Here is a 16435-nt window from a genome sequence, read left to right on the forward strand (position 1 = left end):
TGTAGTGCAGGGTTTGTCAACCTCAGCACTACTGACCTTTTAGGCTGAATAATTTATTGGAGGAGAAGGCTGTCCTGTGTACTGCATGACTTTTAGCAGCCTCTACTCTGTGTCCATCAGGCTGTGAAAACCAAAACCGTCTCCAGGCTTTGCCAAATGTTGCCTTGCGGTAAGAGTCAAGAGAACTACAGCTGTAGTGGGGTCGGGGTGGGAGGAGACAATAAAACTGGAGTCTAGATTATACCTCATAATCTCAGAAAGCCGGCTACAGTTTGGACTGTGAGGGTGGTCTCAGTGATGATTAGGAGGCAGGATTGACTTTGACAGTTGATTCCCTGGTGGCTCAGACGGTAAAGCATCTGTCTATAGTGCGGGAGACCCAGGTTCGAGCCCTGGGTTGGGAAGATCCCCTGGAGAAGGAAATGGCAATCCACTCCAGGACTATTGCCTGGAAAATCCCATGGACAGAGGAGCCTGGTAGACTACAGTCTATGGGGTCGCAAAGAGTTGGACACGACTGAGCAACTTCACTTGACTTTGACTTGGGAGATGAATGAAAACCAGAAGGCAAGGCAGAGGCACAGAGCGGCCCAAGAAACTGTCTGTATGGTGAGGGGAGAGAAGCCTGGGTGTTGCTTTGAGAATTATCAGCGAGTCCACCCTGAAGACTTCACAGATACATGAAGGCGGAGCCTCCCCTCAAATCCTACATGTATCTGGAACGTCAACTTTAGGCCAGTTATTTCAGTGGAGTCTTAATTTCACTCTGGCTTTTTTAGTCCAGAGAGAAAGAAGCATTTGCTTCTGAAGTCAGGTTGGTTTTATTCTGGTTGAAGGGCAGGTGTGCGTTTTGACTTATTTTTCATTGTCTGAGCATTCATTAATGTAAATCACATCTGCATTGGATGCACCTGGTATTTTTGCAGGAGCTATGTCCCAACCCCCTCCTCATCACCACAAACACTTACACAGCAGTGACAGCGGTGCCCTGGCACTGGATCTTCTCCACAACCTCATGGTGTGGTCACAACAGACAGAGGTAAAGGAAACTCGCCTAAAGTCACACAGCTTCACTCAGTGGTGGAGCAGAGTAGGATTTGAACCCAGCCTAGCTCCAGTGATCTTAACCATCATACACTACAGGTTAGCCAACAGTGTGTACACAGGTCTGGTTAAAGAACTATAAGCAGGCGCCAGTCTCTGGTGAACATGGAACAATTTCAGTGGCACAGAAAGGGCACAGCAGGGACTGCAGAGGATAGGAGGTGAGGAGCAGGAATCAGCTTGATTGTAAAGAAGAGGAAGGAGTGGGACACTGAGTTTTGTTTTGTTTCTGAAAGATCAGAGAAATTTTCACACACTGCTTAACAGGTCAAAGGAAGGATCAAGTAAGCAGGAGAGAAGACGTACGATAGTCTCTAAGTGTCTGTGATTAAGAACCTGGGAGGAGAGCTTTTCTACCCAGACGGGCTTCTAAGCTCAGCACTACTCACACGTGGACCAGATAATTCCCTGTTGTGAGGGGCTTTCCTGTGCATGCATTCTGTTTAGCATCATCTCTGGCCTCCACCCACTACATGCCAGTAGCATCACCCAATTGTGAGAAAATCCAACGTCTCCTCACTCACATTATCCAGCGCCACTTTTTGAAATGATGTGACCACTGGGCAGTTGAAAAGTGGCTAGTGCAAGTAAAGAACTAAATTTTAAAGTTTATTGAATTTTAATTAACTTACTGAAATAGCCACATGTTGGCTATTTAGCCATATAAGGCTACCATATTGGACAGTGTCACCTAGAGAAAGCCCAGCTCTGTCAGTATCCTGGGATCAGTCCAATCCAACATCCCTTTTCTCATCAGAACCCATCTCACTTTATAGCCAAAATCCTTAAGGTGAACAAGGTCAGGGAGAGCTAGCTGATGGTGTAACAAAGAGGGTTCTGTCCAACAAAGGCTTTTTATCAGGGCGGTGGGACTACCAGGGTGTTATTAACCTAAACTATTCAACCATCAAAGCGTGTTCCCTCACCTTCAGTAGTGTATGACCTGCGTGCTTCTGATATATAGTATCCGCCTTGTCCAACAAAACAGGAAGAAAGTTGGAAGCCACAACTGTAAACCAAGCTGACTGTTTTCCTTTAAGAAAGAAAGAAGGAACTTATTTTATACAACGAAAATCTACCAAGCAATATAAAACTGAAATAAAAACAGGGTCTTAGAAGCACCTATTTTGCAATTATTACAGATGTTTCTTAAAGCCACATATTTGACGTTTTTCTGAACAAAGCCACAAACCATATTGCATTAGTGAAGAATTCAAATGTTAAATCTGTATAGTAGGGACTTCCCTGGTGGTACAATGGATAAAATCCACCTGCCAATTCAGGGGACATGGATTCCATCCCCCATCCGGGGAAGATTTCACATGCTGTGGAGCAACTAAGCCTGTGCGCCACAACTACTGAGCCAGTGCTCTAGAGCCTGGGACGGGTAACTACTGAAGCCCATGTACCCTAGAGCCTGTGATCAACAAGAGAAACCCCCTGCACGGCAATGAAGAGTAGTCCCCATTGGCTGCAACTAGAGAAAGCCCACACACAGCAACAAAGACCAGCACAACCCGAAATAAGTAAATAATAATAAAAAAATCTGTATAGTATTCTCATGAGTAAACTCAAGATATAAAGAGGAAGACGAGTGGAGGAGGTGTGGAAAGTAAAAGAAGGATTTTCTGGAGAAACAAAGGACTAAAGCTACAAGGGAAACCTCCAAGAGAGCAGACACTGCTTTGTCCCCTGGTTCAGTGTTTAGAACAGTGGCTTGAACATTAGAGTATTCTAATTATTTCTACTGAAAAGTTACTACAACCTATACTGAATTTACAAGCACTGAGCTGATATGGAAGAGAAATGTGACCGAAGTAGGGAGAGAATTTTTTTAAAGGGAAGCATCCCACCAGCCCCTGCTGGACATTGAAGGATACAGAATTAGGTGCCTGAAACATGATCAGACTTACAACTTTTCTGAAGACGAAGGAGATGGGTGCCCCAAGGCTAACCAGGCCAAGGAGAGATGGTGGCCCTGTCGATAGCTTCAGCCCCCTTGGCGATCCGGTAATCGGACTCCAGAAGCGTACTGAAAAGAGTGGACTTGCCAGCATTGGTGGCACCAACCAGGTAGACGTCGCCGCGGTAGCGCCAGGAGCGCTGGAGCGCGGAGATCAGCTCCTCAACTCCATAACAGTCTTGGCGCTGATGAGCCGCACGTCTCTGAGCACCGTGCGGATCTTGGACGGAACATTCGCATTCTCCTCCCGATCCGGTGGCCGGTCCCCGCTGAGATGTTGTGGCCTTCGGTAGCCACGGGGCGGCAGGAGCCCGGCGCGGATAGTTATCCCACAGTCGCTCCTGGAGTCGCTGCCGGTAGTCGGAAGTGTCCTGGGGCATGAAGTCCACCTTGCTTCCCAGCACGATCAGGTGCTTGGGGCCCACCGGGCCGGGCAGGTGCAGCAGTAGAACGTCGGGCAGATCCAGCAGCTTCACCTTGTACAGCACCAGGGCGGGCTCCGGCCGCCGCAGAGCGGCGCTCACCACCTCCAGGAACTGTTCCTGGCTCACCTGAAGGCCTCAGGGCGCGCCAGTGATGCACCAGCACTAAGCAGTATTGGCATAGGGTCCGGGAGCACCTGCTGCCGCCTCTCCTCCCGTAGCCGCTGCGGCCGTCGCTCCTCTCCCTCCCGCCGCTGCTGCGGCTCCCACAGCTAGTCTTGGAGGGTCGGTTCCGGCTCCGAATCCTGGACTCATTCGGGGAACAGAAAACTCTCCTCCAGGTCAGCCCCTCGTGGGTTACCCCCAGTCGCCGTCGCGCCACGGGGAAGCCCACGTCCCAGACCCGCTGGGTGCCGGGAGGAGGAGTCGGCCGCGCATCTCCTCTTGAGGAGCGTCTCCCGGACGTCGTGGCGCACTACAGTGGGAGTGGGTCACCGCAGGAAGCCGCAGAGCAGTCCGCAAGCAAGGCGCGCGGGCAGCATAATTAATGCTGGAGAGGGCAAAGGGGCGGCGCCCCCTGGGGCAGGAGCACTGTGGCTGGTGAAACAACAGGGACAGGCCGGGAGTACCTGAGAACTGTCATTCGTCAGCGTCGCACTGAAGCTACTTCTCCCGCGTCTAATCGCGTGAGTTCTCTCGATGAAGGCTCTATGGCCCAAGAACCCATTTGAAGCGGAGATAAAGGTATCGGGGACTTAAGAATAGAGTGGGTTGGAATAGGCTTGCGAGTGAGGGTCTGTTCATTTTCAGGCTTTTTCAGCGCGCCGCCGCTGGCACTACCCGCCAGTAAAAAATCTTATTTTTAAAATCTTCGAAAAATAAAATAAAATAAAATCTTCGTGTTGTCTTTGGAACTAGGAGGGGAAAAAAAAGTTGAAAATCGAATGCCGCAGACTTATAGCCACAATAGAAACCTTTTATTAACACATCTTCTTGGCTTTTTCTCCCAGGTGTCATTATGCGTGCGTGCTCAGTCGCTTCAGTCGTGTCCGACTCTTTGCGACCCCAGGCGTCACTGTCCATGGGATTCTCCAGGCAAGAATACTGGAGTGGGAGTCATTTCCTTCTCTACGGGATCTTCCCGACCCAGGGATCAAACCAGCGTATCCTGCATGGCAGGCGGATTCTGTATGGCTGAGCCACCAGGAAACCTTGTGTAATTATGTAACAGCACTAACAAGCAATAACTTTTCATTGGCTATATCTGAGGCCGAGCATGTAGGAGCCACCCTCCCGGTATACAACAGCTTGAAGCGTCCGCCTACAATTTGCGCGTGTGCAGAATTTCTAGCAGTTAGGAAACCTTAACCTACGCTTTGCGCAGGCGCAGAATTTATTCCCTCCCCCGCTCCTCCCGCCCCCAGCGTAAGAAGCAGAGTATTCTGGGAATGCCGGAGGCAGAGGTGCTTTCGTCTGACGCCGCCTGTGTGTGTGTGTGTGTGTGTGTGTGTGTGTGTGTGTGTGTGTGTGTGTCTGTGTGTGTCTGTGTGTGTCTGTGTGTGTGTCTGTGTGTCTGTGTGTGTGTGTGTGTCTGTGTGTGTGTGTGTGTGTGTGTGTGGCTGCTCAGCCATTCTGTCCGTGATTTTAAGAGTGTTGCGAACCGTTAATCAGTATGTGTGACACACAAGGGTACGTGAACATTCAGAACACTCCGCGGCGAGCCATCTAAGGGAGGGAAACATGGGGGTCTGAACGAATGAAGGATTTGTGGCCCCTTTCCCGATCCAGATCCCCTGGAGGAGGAAATGGCAACCCACTCCAGTACTCTTGCCTAGAAAATCCCATGGATGGAGGAGCCTGGTGCAGGCTACAGTCCATGGGGTCGCAAAGAGTCGGACACGACCGAGCGACTTCACTTTCCCTTTCCCGATCCAGGGTACCTTTTGGGCTTCCCTGGTGGCTCAGGCGATAAAGAATCTACCTTCAATGCAGGAGACTCGGGTTGGATTCCTAGTTGAGGAAGATCCTCTGGAGGAGGGCATGGCTACCCACTCCAGTATTCCAGAGAATTGCCTGGAGTATTTTATGGACAGGAGCCTGGCAGGCTACGGTCCTTGCGGTCGGAGGCGACTGAGCGACCAACATTCTTTCACTTTACCGGGACGGTCGGACCACCTCCCCAGTCGTTTACCCACATTCTCCAGGCTGGGAAGGAGTCCGGGATTTTGAGAGGTGGAGGGTTCGGGAAACGCAGTCTTTATGATCTCGGTCGGAGGGACTCTTTCCGTTGTATGCTTTTCGGTAAATCTGACACTCCCTTCGCGTATTGAAAATAACGTGCAGAAACAGGACAAATTCCGTTGTTCTGACTTTGATGCAAAGGGCTGCTTTCTTGATTTCCCTTAAGGTCAAAGTAATGGATTTTTTGAATTGTTGAATTTTTGATGGTCAGCCTGTGCCAGGCACTGTGCTAGGCTCTGGAAATACCCCAGGGACAAAGAATGGGGCGGGCGGTGGGGATCAGGGATTGATCTGGTTTGGCATTTCTTCATGATGTCCTGTGCCTATGTAAATTATCCTAAAAGATGACTTTTACATATCCTCTTTCCACAAGATGACACAGTTCTAGGTGGCACATATTTTACTGAACACGGTCAATGTATCTTTTTTTTCTTTTAATATGTAGAATTCTTAGTCATGTCTAGTGTATTTTCAAAGCTCCCAATTTCATTCTCTACAGCTTCTTTCTGTTTCAAACGTCGTTTTCGTCTAGCTCCTTATACCGTTTTCAACCCTTTCATTTCTCCTTATTCTTTCATTTGCTTCACGGAGAAAATAGATGAAGAAGCTTCAGTTCAGTTCAGTTCAGTTCAGTTAAGTCGCTCAGTCGTGTCCGACTCTGCGACCCCATGAGCTGCAGCACGCCAGGCCTCCCTGTCCGTCACCAACTCCCGGAGTTCACTCAGACTCACAGCCATCGAGTCGGTGATGCCATCCAGCCATCTCATCCTCTGTCGTCCCCTTCTCCTCTTGCCCCCAATCCCTCCCAGCATCAGAGTCTTTTCGCAATGAGTCAACTCTTTGCATGATGTGGCCAAAGTATTGGATTTTCAGCTTTAGCATCATTAATTCCAAAGAACACGCAGGGCTGATCTTCAGAATGGACTGGTTGGATCTCCTTGCAGTCCAAGGGACTCTCAAGAGTCTTCTCCAACATCACAGTTCAAAAGCATCAATTCTTCGGTGCTCAGCTTTCTTCACAGTCCAACTCTCACATGCATACATGACCCCTGGGAAAACCATAGCTTTGACTAGATGGACCTTTGTTGGCAAAGTAATGTCTCTGCTTTTGAATATGCTATCTAGTTGGTCATAACTTTCCTTCCAAGGAGTAAACGTCTTTTAATTTCATGGCTGCAGTCACCATCTGCAGTGATTTTGGAGCACCCCAAAATAAATTCTGACACTGTTTCCACTGTTTCCCCATCTATTTCTCATGAAGTGATGGGAAATAGAAGAAGCTTAACTCTACTATTTATTTCTGTTACCTTTTAATCTTGAGTCTAGAAATCATTACATTCAAAGTTGAAACCGTTTTTTTAGCTCAATTTTCAAAACTGAAACTGTTTTTTAGCTCAATTTTTGAGTTGGTCATATAGTCTCATGGTTCATAAACTATGAAAATGTTAACTGTGAGATCTTATTCTTTTCCACCATCCTGTTCTGTTCACCATCTGTTCCTCTGTAGGTAACCACTGCTCTAGATTCTTAGCTCTCCAGATGCTTCATTTATAATCAAGGAAATACAAATAATATTCTGTTTTTCCTGCTTTTACAGACCAAAAGTAACTTCACACTTTTCTGTACTTTTATTTTTTGCTTTATATATCTATATCCAAAAGAGATTCATATCAGTACATAGAGAATATCATAATTTTTTTTCACAGATACGTAGTTTGTATGGATGTACTATAAAGTTGTGTCTTGATGTATAGTTGGGTTATTTCCAGTCTTTTTCCGCTTCAGACAGTGCTGTAATGAGTAATCTTGTACATATCATTTTGTTCAATACAAGTATATTCTGTAGGATAAATTTTTAGGTATAAAATTTCAGGTTAGAAAATGGACACGTGTTACACAAATTGTTGACATTTTGCTAAATGATTCCAAGCGACCACTGTAGTTGATTGTGTTAATTAATATTCTCATTAGCAATGTATAATAATCCTGTGGAAAAGCAGTTAACGTTAGATCGGTGATCACATTTGCTCTAGTATTGAGACTTCATTAAATTCCTGCTTGTGTCCTTTGATATCATTATTAGATATGCTCTCATCAGGTTTTAGACACTTGTTTTTCAGCTGGCTTCTTTTTATGTGAAATATTAGCTCTCTCTTGTCCTTGGGAAAACATGTTGAATATTTCCTTTTTCTTTAAGTATTTTAAGAAAATGATAAATGATTGATAAATCAAATGGACGTTTTTAAAACCTTATGTAAACCCTTTGGTAGTCAACACTGTTGATGACTTTTCCATGAAAACTCCTTCCTTCCATCTGCTACATCCCTCTCACTTAATTCTCACCTGTGTGACTTTTTTTCTCATTCTTTTCTCCTGTGCACATTATTCCTGGATGACTTCATTCATTCTCTGTAGCTTCGGTTACCATGTACTAGTGGATGATTTCTAAGTACAGTCGACCCTCCATATGGGTGGGTTCAGCATCTGGGGATGTAACTAACTTTGGATGGAGAATATTTGGGAAGAAGGTTCCAGAAAGGAAAGTTCCAGGAAGGAAAATTTGAATTTGCCTTGGGCTGACAAGTATTTATAGGCATGCTTTTAAAAATTTTGCTCCTCTTTATGTGCTTCACAATATTACATTCTTTATAGATTTAGCTTTATGACAACCCTGCATTGAGCAAGTCTATTGATGCCATTTATTAAACTGTATTTGTTCACTTCATGTCTCTGTGTCACATTTTGGCAATTCCTGCAATATTTCAGACTTTTTCATTATTGTGTTTTTTATGGTGATCTCTGATCAGTGATCTTTGATTTTACTACTATGAGTGGCTGAAGGGTGAGATAATGGTTAACATTTCTTCACAAAAAAATGTATTTTTAAATTAAGGTGAGTGCATTGATTTTTATTTTTAATATTTATTTTTGGCTGTGCTGGGTCTTCATTGCTGTACAGGCTTTTCTCTAGTTGCATAGAGCAAGGACTACTGTCTAGTGGTATTTAGTGGCTTTCTAGTCTCATTGTGGTGGCTTCTGTTGTTACAGAGCGTGGGCTCTAGGGTGTGTGAGTGGCAGCATGTGGGCTCAGTGGTTGCAGCCCCGGAGCTCTAGAACACAGGCTCTGTAGTTGTGGTGCACAGGTTTAGTTGCTTCATGTCATGTGGGATCTTCCCAGATCAGGAATTGAACCCATATCTCCTATGTTGGCAGGCAGATTTTTTACCACTGAGCCACCAGGGAAGCCCCTACATTTTTTTTTTTAAGACATAATGCTTAGTAGACTATGGTGTAGTGTAAACATAGTTTTTATATGCCCAGCAGGCTTTCTTTCCTGTTCTGTTTTTATTTTCGTGCCAGTACCATACTGTTTTGATTATTGTAGCTTTGTAGTATAGTCTAAAGTCAGGGAGCCGGACTCCTCCAGTTCCATTTTTTCTTTCTCATGATTGCTTTGACTCATCTGGTTTATTTGTGTGTGTGTGTGTGTGTGTGTGTGTTTCCATACAAATTTAAACTTGTTTTCTAATTTTCTGAAAAATGCCATTGGTAATGTGATAGAGATTTCATTGAATCTGTAAATATCCTTGGGAAGTTCCAATCCAAGAACAAGGATTTTCTTGGATTAGAAATATTTGTGTCATCTTCCATTTCTTTTGTCACGTTTTATAGTTTTGGGGATATAAATCTTTTGCCTTCTTAGATATGTTTATTCCTTTGTTTTACTCTTTCTGATGTGATGGTAAATGGGATTGTTTCTTAAATTTCTCTTTCTGATCTTTTGTTGTTAGTGTATAGAAAAGCAAGAGATTTCTGTGTATGAATTTTGTATCCTACAACGTTACCAGATTCATTGATGAGCTCTAGTAGTTTTCTGGTAGTACCTGTAGGATTTTCTATGTATAGAATCATCTGCAAACAGTGACAGTTTTTCTTTTCCAATTTGGATTCCATTTATTTCTTTCTCTACTCTGATTGCTGTGGCTAGGACTTCTAAAACTGTGTTCAATAAAAGTGGCAAGAGTGGACATCCTTGTCTTGTTTCTGATCATAGAAGAAATGCTTCCAGTTTTTCACTGTTCAGTATGATGTTAGCTATAGGTTTGTCATTTACAACCTTTGTTATGTTGAGGTAGGTTCCCTCTAAGCCCACTTCTGGGGGTTTATTACCATAAATGGGTGTTGAATTTTGTCAAAAGCTTTTTCTGCATCTCTTGAGATGATCATTTGGTTGTTGTTAATCTTCTTCAACTTATAATGTGGTGAATCACACTGATTGATTTGTGGATGCTGAAAAATCCTTACATCCCTGGGATAAATCCCACTTAATCGTGGTATATGATCCTTTTAATATATTGTTGGATTTGGTTTACTAGTATTTTGTTTAGGATTTTCTATGTTCATCAGTTATATTGGCTTGTAATTTTCTTTTTTTGTGTGTGTGTGTGGTATCTTTCTCTGATTTTGGCATCAAGTAGATGGTGGCCTCATAGAATCAGTTTGGAGTGTTCCTTCCTCTGAAATATTTTGGAATAGTTTCAGAAGGATAGGTGTTAACTATTCTCTAAATGTTTGGTAGAATTCACCTGTGAAGCCATATGTTCCTGGACTTTTGTTTGTTGGAAGTTTTAAAATTATAGTTTCAATTACAGTACTTGTGATTGGTGTATTCATATTTTTTATTTCTTCCTGATTCAGTCTCAGAAGATTGTACCTTTCTAAGAAATTGCTCATGTGTTCAAAGTTGCCCATTTTATTGACTTATAGTTGCTTGTAGTAATCGCTTATGATCCTTTATATTTATGTGGTGTCCCTTGTAACTTCTTTTTCATTTCTAATTTTATTGATTTGAGTCCTCTTCCTTTTTTCTTGATGAATCTGGCAATAAGTTTATCAGTTTCCTTTATCTTTAAAAAAAACTGGATTTTAGTTTTGTTGATTTTTGCCATTTTTTGTCTCTATTTCATTTATTTCTGCTCTGATCTTTTAAAAAGAAACTTTTTATTTTGTATTAGAGTATAGCATATTAACAATGTTGTGATAGTTTCAGGTGAACAGTGAAGGGACTCAGCCATACATATACATTTATCCATTTTCCCCAAACTCCATTCCCATCCAGGCTGTGACATAAAATTGAGTTTCTGCTCTGATCTTTGTGATTTCTTTCCTTCTACTAAGTTTGGGTTTTGTTTGTTCTTCTTTCTCTAGTGACTTGAGGAGTAAGGTTAAGTTCTTTATTTGAAATTTTCCTTATATCCTGAAGTTAAGATTGTATTAAAAAGCAGAGATGTTACTTTGCTGACAAAGGTCCATATAGTCAAAGCTGTGGTTTTTTCAGTAGTCATTAATGGGATGTGAGAGTTGGACCATAAAGAAGGCTGAACACCGAAGAATTGATGCTTTTGAGCTGTGGTGTTGGAGAAGACTCTTGAGAGTCTCTTGGACTGCAAGGAGATCAAGCCAGTCAATCATAAAGGAAATCAACCCCGAATATTCATTGGAAGGATTGATGCTGGAGCTGAAGCTCTAATACTATGGCCACCTGATGCGAAGAACTGACTCATTGGAGAAGACCCTGATGCTGGGAAAGATTGAAGGTAGGAGGGGAAGGGGATGACAGAGGTTGAGATAGTTGGATGGCATCACTGACTCAATGAATATGGGTTTGAGCAAGCTCTGGGAGATGATGATGGACAGTGAAGCCTGGCACACTGGAGTCCATGGGGTTGCAAAGTCGGACACAACTGAGTGACTGAATGACAACAACAAGATTGTGTACAACAACAAGATTGTGTTACTATAAACTTCCCTTTTAGAACTGTCTTTGCTGTATCCCATGGGTTTTGGATCCTTGTGTTTTCATTTTCATTCATTTTAATTTTATTTCTTCTTTGATTTGTTCAGTGATACATTGATTGTTTATAACATATGGTTTGGTCTCCATAAGTTTGTGTTTTTTACAGTTTTTTCTTGTAGTTGACTTTTAATCTCATAGCATTGTGGTCAGAGAAGATGTTTGATATTATTTCAGTTTTCTTAAATTTACTTAGGCTGGCCTAGGGGCCCAACTTGTGATCTATCCTGGAGAATGTTCCATGTGCACTTGAGAAGAATGTGTATTCTGCTGCTTTCAGATGTAATGTACTATAAATATCAACTAAGCCCAATTGTCTAATATGTCTATTAAGACCTTTGTTTCCTTATTGATTTTCTGTCCATTGATGTAAAGGGATTGTTAAAAGCCCCCCACTATTATTGTATTACTGTTGATTTCAGCTTTTATGACTGTTAGGATTTGCTTTCTGTGTTGAGGTGCTTTTATGTTGGGTGCATATATATTTAGAAAGCTGAGACCTGGTGGCTTAGTCAGTAAAGAATCCTCCTGCAATGCAGGATACCTAGGTTCAATCCCTGGGTTGGGAAGATCCCCTGGAGAAGGAAATGGCAACACACTTCAATATTCTTGCCTGGGAAATCCCAGGGACAAAGGAGCCTGGCAGGCTACAGTCCATGGGGTTCATATTTACAATTGTAATGTCTCCTTGGATTGATCCCTTGATTATTATGTAGTATCCATCATTGTCTCTTATAACAGTCTTTATTTTATTTATTTTAAAAACTATTTGTTTATTTATTTGACTGCATCAGGTCCTCGTTGCAGCACTTGGGATTTTCGTTTCATCATGCAGTATCTTTTGCTGTGGTGCATGGACTCTCTAGTTGTAGCATACGGGCTCAGTAGTTGCAGTGTGGGGGCTTAGTTGCTCTGTAGCATGTGGGGTCCTAGTTCCCCAACCAGGCTTTGAACCCACATCCCCTGGATTGCAGATGGATTCTTAAACACTGGACCACTAGCAAAGTCCTGGCATACGTATAGTTTTTATTTACTTGTGGTATATTAATTCTATTTTTGCCTCTGTTTTAAGAAAGTGATGAATTATAAAACTTAATGTCTATGGAATATGGCTTTTAACTCTGAAGAGTATCCATATTAGCAAAGTGGATTAATTTAGCCAATTTATATACCATCTTCTACTTAAAGTGTCAATTTTGGTTTAAATGGAATCATCCAAGCTTTTATGGAAAAATATTATTTGCCTTCTTTATGTTCTTTGGTTTAATTTTAGCCAAGATGTTTGCTGAAGTTTGAATAAATTTACCTCTCCAAACCTACCCATCGGGAAAGAGATGGGGCTACTTCACCAGTGATGCCTCATGAAGCCAGGTTAAGAAATCTCATGTAAGAAAGAGTTATTTCAGCAGCTGATACCGAAATAAAATAAAAAATGTAATTTTAGTCAGTTGAGAGTTTTAGCAATTACCTTACTATTAGTTTGTGATCTACTTTTATTTTCTGGTCCTCTTTATGTTGATATTATAGAAATAGTCATTAAGGAAGGTAAAGAACAACTTCAGGTGCAGCATCAGAAAGCTTTCATGGTAAAACTCCAATTATGTTGTATTCAATATACTACCTATTCAATGGCTTAATAGATCATGATCTTTGTGAATTAAATGGATGCCCCTTGGATCCTGATGGCTCTTTCTTAATGGATCAGAAAAGTGCAGTAGCCTTATGTTAAAAAAAAAATTTACACAATTAGTATTAGATTTATATTATGAAAGTTGAAATTAAAGTATAAGCCTTTATATAGGTTAATCTGAAAGTGGCATTTGAATTACCTAGGGTGACAGCTGAATTTACATAACATGGTTTTATTCAACTGCATATACTATGCACTAGAAATTTGGTTAGTTGTATGATTCTGTGGAGCAGTTTTGCAAAATGGAGTTTATAATAGTTGATGTTTCAGCGAGCCTATGTGATGACATTAAATTAAGATGCAGCTTTCACTGTTCTTTCTAATTCAAGGACCTTGTGGATTTTATGGCTGTAACTCTTATTGTCCATGTAGGTTGTGACTGCTCAAGAGAAAATGGCAACACAGTCTATGTGTTTGCCAAAAAGGATTCTAAATATATCTACACAGGATAGTGTGGATCATGTCTAGAGATGTGGAAGTATCTCCACAGAGGAGTGGGCCTGATTCCCTAGGGCCACGTTACCACACCCGTTTGTTCGTTAAGGTGTTCGAGGAGTCTCACTGGATTGTCTGGTTTCCCTTAGAGACCCACCTACCCATGAATGCTCCCACCAAGGCCCTACACTCATCTTGATGCTGCTGCTAAGTTGCTTCAGTCGTGTCTGGCTCTGTGCGACCCCATAGATGGCAGCCCACTAGGCTCCCCCGTCCCTGGGATTCTCCAGGCAAGAACACTGGAGTGGGTTGCCATTTCCTTCTCCAATGCATGAAAGGGAAAAGTGAAAGTGAAGTCACTCAGTCGTGTCCTACTCTTAGCGACCCCATGGACTGCAGCCCACCAGGCTCCTCCTCCATGGCATTCTCCTGGCAAGAGCACTGGAGTGGGCTGCCACTGCCTTCTCTGTCACTGCCTACACTCATCTTGGTTCTCCTCAACTCCTTGCCTTTTTTCTGTAAGGCATAGTCCTTACAGAAACTTATAAACTAGTAACACTAGTTTATAATAAACTCTTAAGAGAATATTATAAATGCAAAAGGACTTCCCAGGTGGTACAGTAGAATCTGCCTGCCAATGCAGGAGACGGGATTGGATCTCTGGGTCAGGAAGATCTCCTGGAGTAGAAAATGGCAACCCACTGCAGTATTCTTGCCTTGGAAATTCCATGGACAGAGGAGCCTGGTGGGCTACACGGGGTTCCAAACAGTCCTGAGATGACTGAGCAACACACATAAATGCAAAAAAAAATCTTCCCTTGTTTTTATCTTGAATGTTTTGAAACACTGAAATTTTTGGAAAGGATAGACTTTTTTTTTTGTAGACTATCCTTCAATTTGGATTTTTCTAAAATTTCTTTGTAATTATGTTCAATGTATGCCATTTCTTGGCAGAACAAATCTAGAGGTCATATTGTGTGCTTCCCAGGACATCATATCAGGAGTCACATGATGTCATTATGTCCCATTATTGGTAATGTTAACTTCACAGTGGCAGCTATTAGGTTCTTCCACTGTAAAGTTACTATCTTTGTAGAAAGTTTTATTGAGTCCAGATAAATATGCATTTCCTTATCAGTCTTCTCCATTGATGATCTTTGTCTAAGGCGTAATTGATATTCATCAATGGAAAATATTGATGAGAAAATGCATATTTATCTAGACTCAAAGTTGGGCTGGATGAAGCACAAGCTGGAATCAAGATTGCTGGGAGAAATATCAGTAACTTCAGATATTCAGATGAAACCACCCTTATGGCAGAAAGTGAAGAAGAACTAAAGAGCTCCTGATGAAAGTGAAAGAGGAGAGTGAAAAAGTGGGCTTAAAGCTCAACATTCAGAAAACAAAGATCATGACATCTAGTCCCATCACTTCATGCAACTAGATGGGAAAACAATGGAAACAGTGACAGACTTTATTTTCTTGGATTCCAAAATCACTGCAGATGGTGACTGCAGCCATGAAATTAAAAGATGCTTGCTCCTTGGAAGAAAAGCTATGACCAACCTAGATAGCATATTAAAAAGCAGAAACATTACTTTACAGAAAGGTCCATATGGTCAAAGCTGTGGTCATGTATGAATGTGAGAGTTAGACCATAAAGAAAGCTGAGCACCAAAGAATTGATTCTTTTGAACTGTGGTGTTGGAGAAGACTCTTGAGAGTCCCTTGGACTGCAAGGAGATCTAACCAGTCCATCCTAGAGGAGATCAGTCCTGGGTGTTCATTGGAAGGACTGATGTTGAAGTTCAGTTCAGTTCAGTTCAGTTCATTCACTCAGTCTTGTCTGACTCTGCGACCCCATGAATTGCAGCACGCCAGGCCTCCCTGTCCATCACCATCTCCCAGAGTTCACTCAGACTCACGTCCATCGAGTCAGTGATGCTATCCAGCCATCTCATCTTCGGTCGTCCCCTTCTCCTCCTGCCCCCAATCCCTCCCAGCATCAGAGTCTTTTCCAATGAGTCAACTCTTTGCATAAGGTGGCCAAAGTACTGGAGTTTCAGCTTTAGTATCATTCCTTCCAAAGAAATCCCAGGGCTAATCTCCTTCAGAATGGACTGGTTGGATCTCCTTGCAGTCCAAGGGACTCTCAAGAGTCTTCTCCAACACCACAGTTCAGAAGCATCAATTCTTTGGCACTCAGCCTTCTTCACAGTCCAACTCTCACATCCATACATGACCACAGGAAAAACCATAGCCTTGACTAGACAGACCTTAGTCGGCAAAGTAATGTCTCTGCTTTTGAATATGCTATCTAGGTTGGTCATAACTTTTCTTCCAAGGAGTAAGCGTCTTTTAATTTCATGGCTGCAGTCACCATCTGCAGTGGAAACAGACATACTTTATCTTTTTGGGCTCTAAAATCACTGCAGATGGTGACTGGAGCCATGAAATTAAAAGACACTTGCTCCTTGGAAGAAAGCTATGACAAACCTAGACAATATATTGAAAAGCAGAGATATTATTTTACTGACAAAGATCCCTCTAGCCAAAGCTATGGTTTTTCCAGTAGTCATATATGGATGTGAGAATTGGACCATAAAGAAAGCTGAATGGCAAAGAATTGATGCTTTTGAATTGTGGTACTGGAGAAGACTCTTGAGAGTCCCTTGGACAACAAGGAGATCAAACCAGTCAATCCTAAAGGAAATCAACCGTGAATA

The 16435-nt window shown here is 42.5% G+C and overlaps 1 pseudogene; it reads right to left on the reverse strand.

The window, feature by feature from the left end:
- Positions 1-2879: 2879 nt before the first annotated feature.
- LOC120862160 lies at positions 2880-4354 on the reverse strand (annotated as a pseudogene).
- Between the last annotated feature and the right edge of the window lie 12081 nt (positions 4355-16435).

Source organism: Oryx dammah, unplaced genomic scaffold (assembly GCF_014754425.2).
Source record: "Oryx dammah isolate SB20612 unplaced genomic scaffold, SCBI_Odam_1.1 HiC_scaffold_3, whole genome shotgun sequence".
Classification (NCBI taxonomy): domain Eukaryota; kingdom Metazoa; phylum Chordata; class Mammalia; order Artiodactyla; family Bovidae; genus Oryx; species Oryx dammah.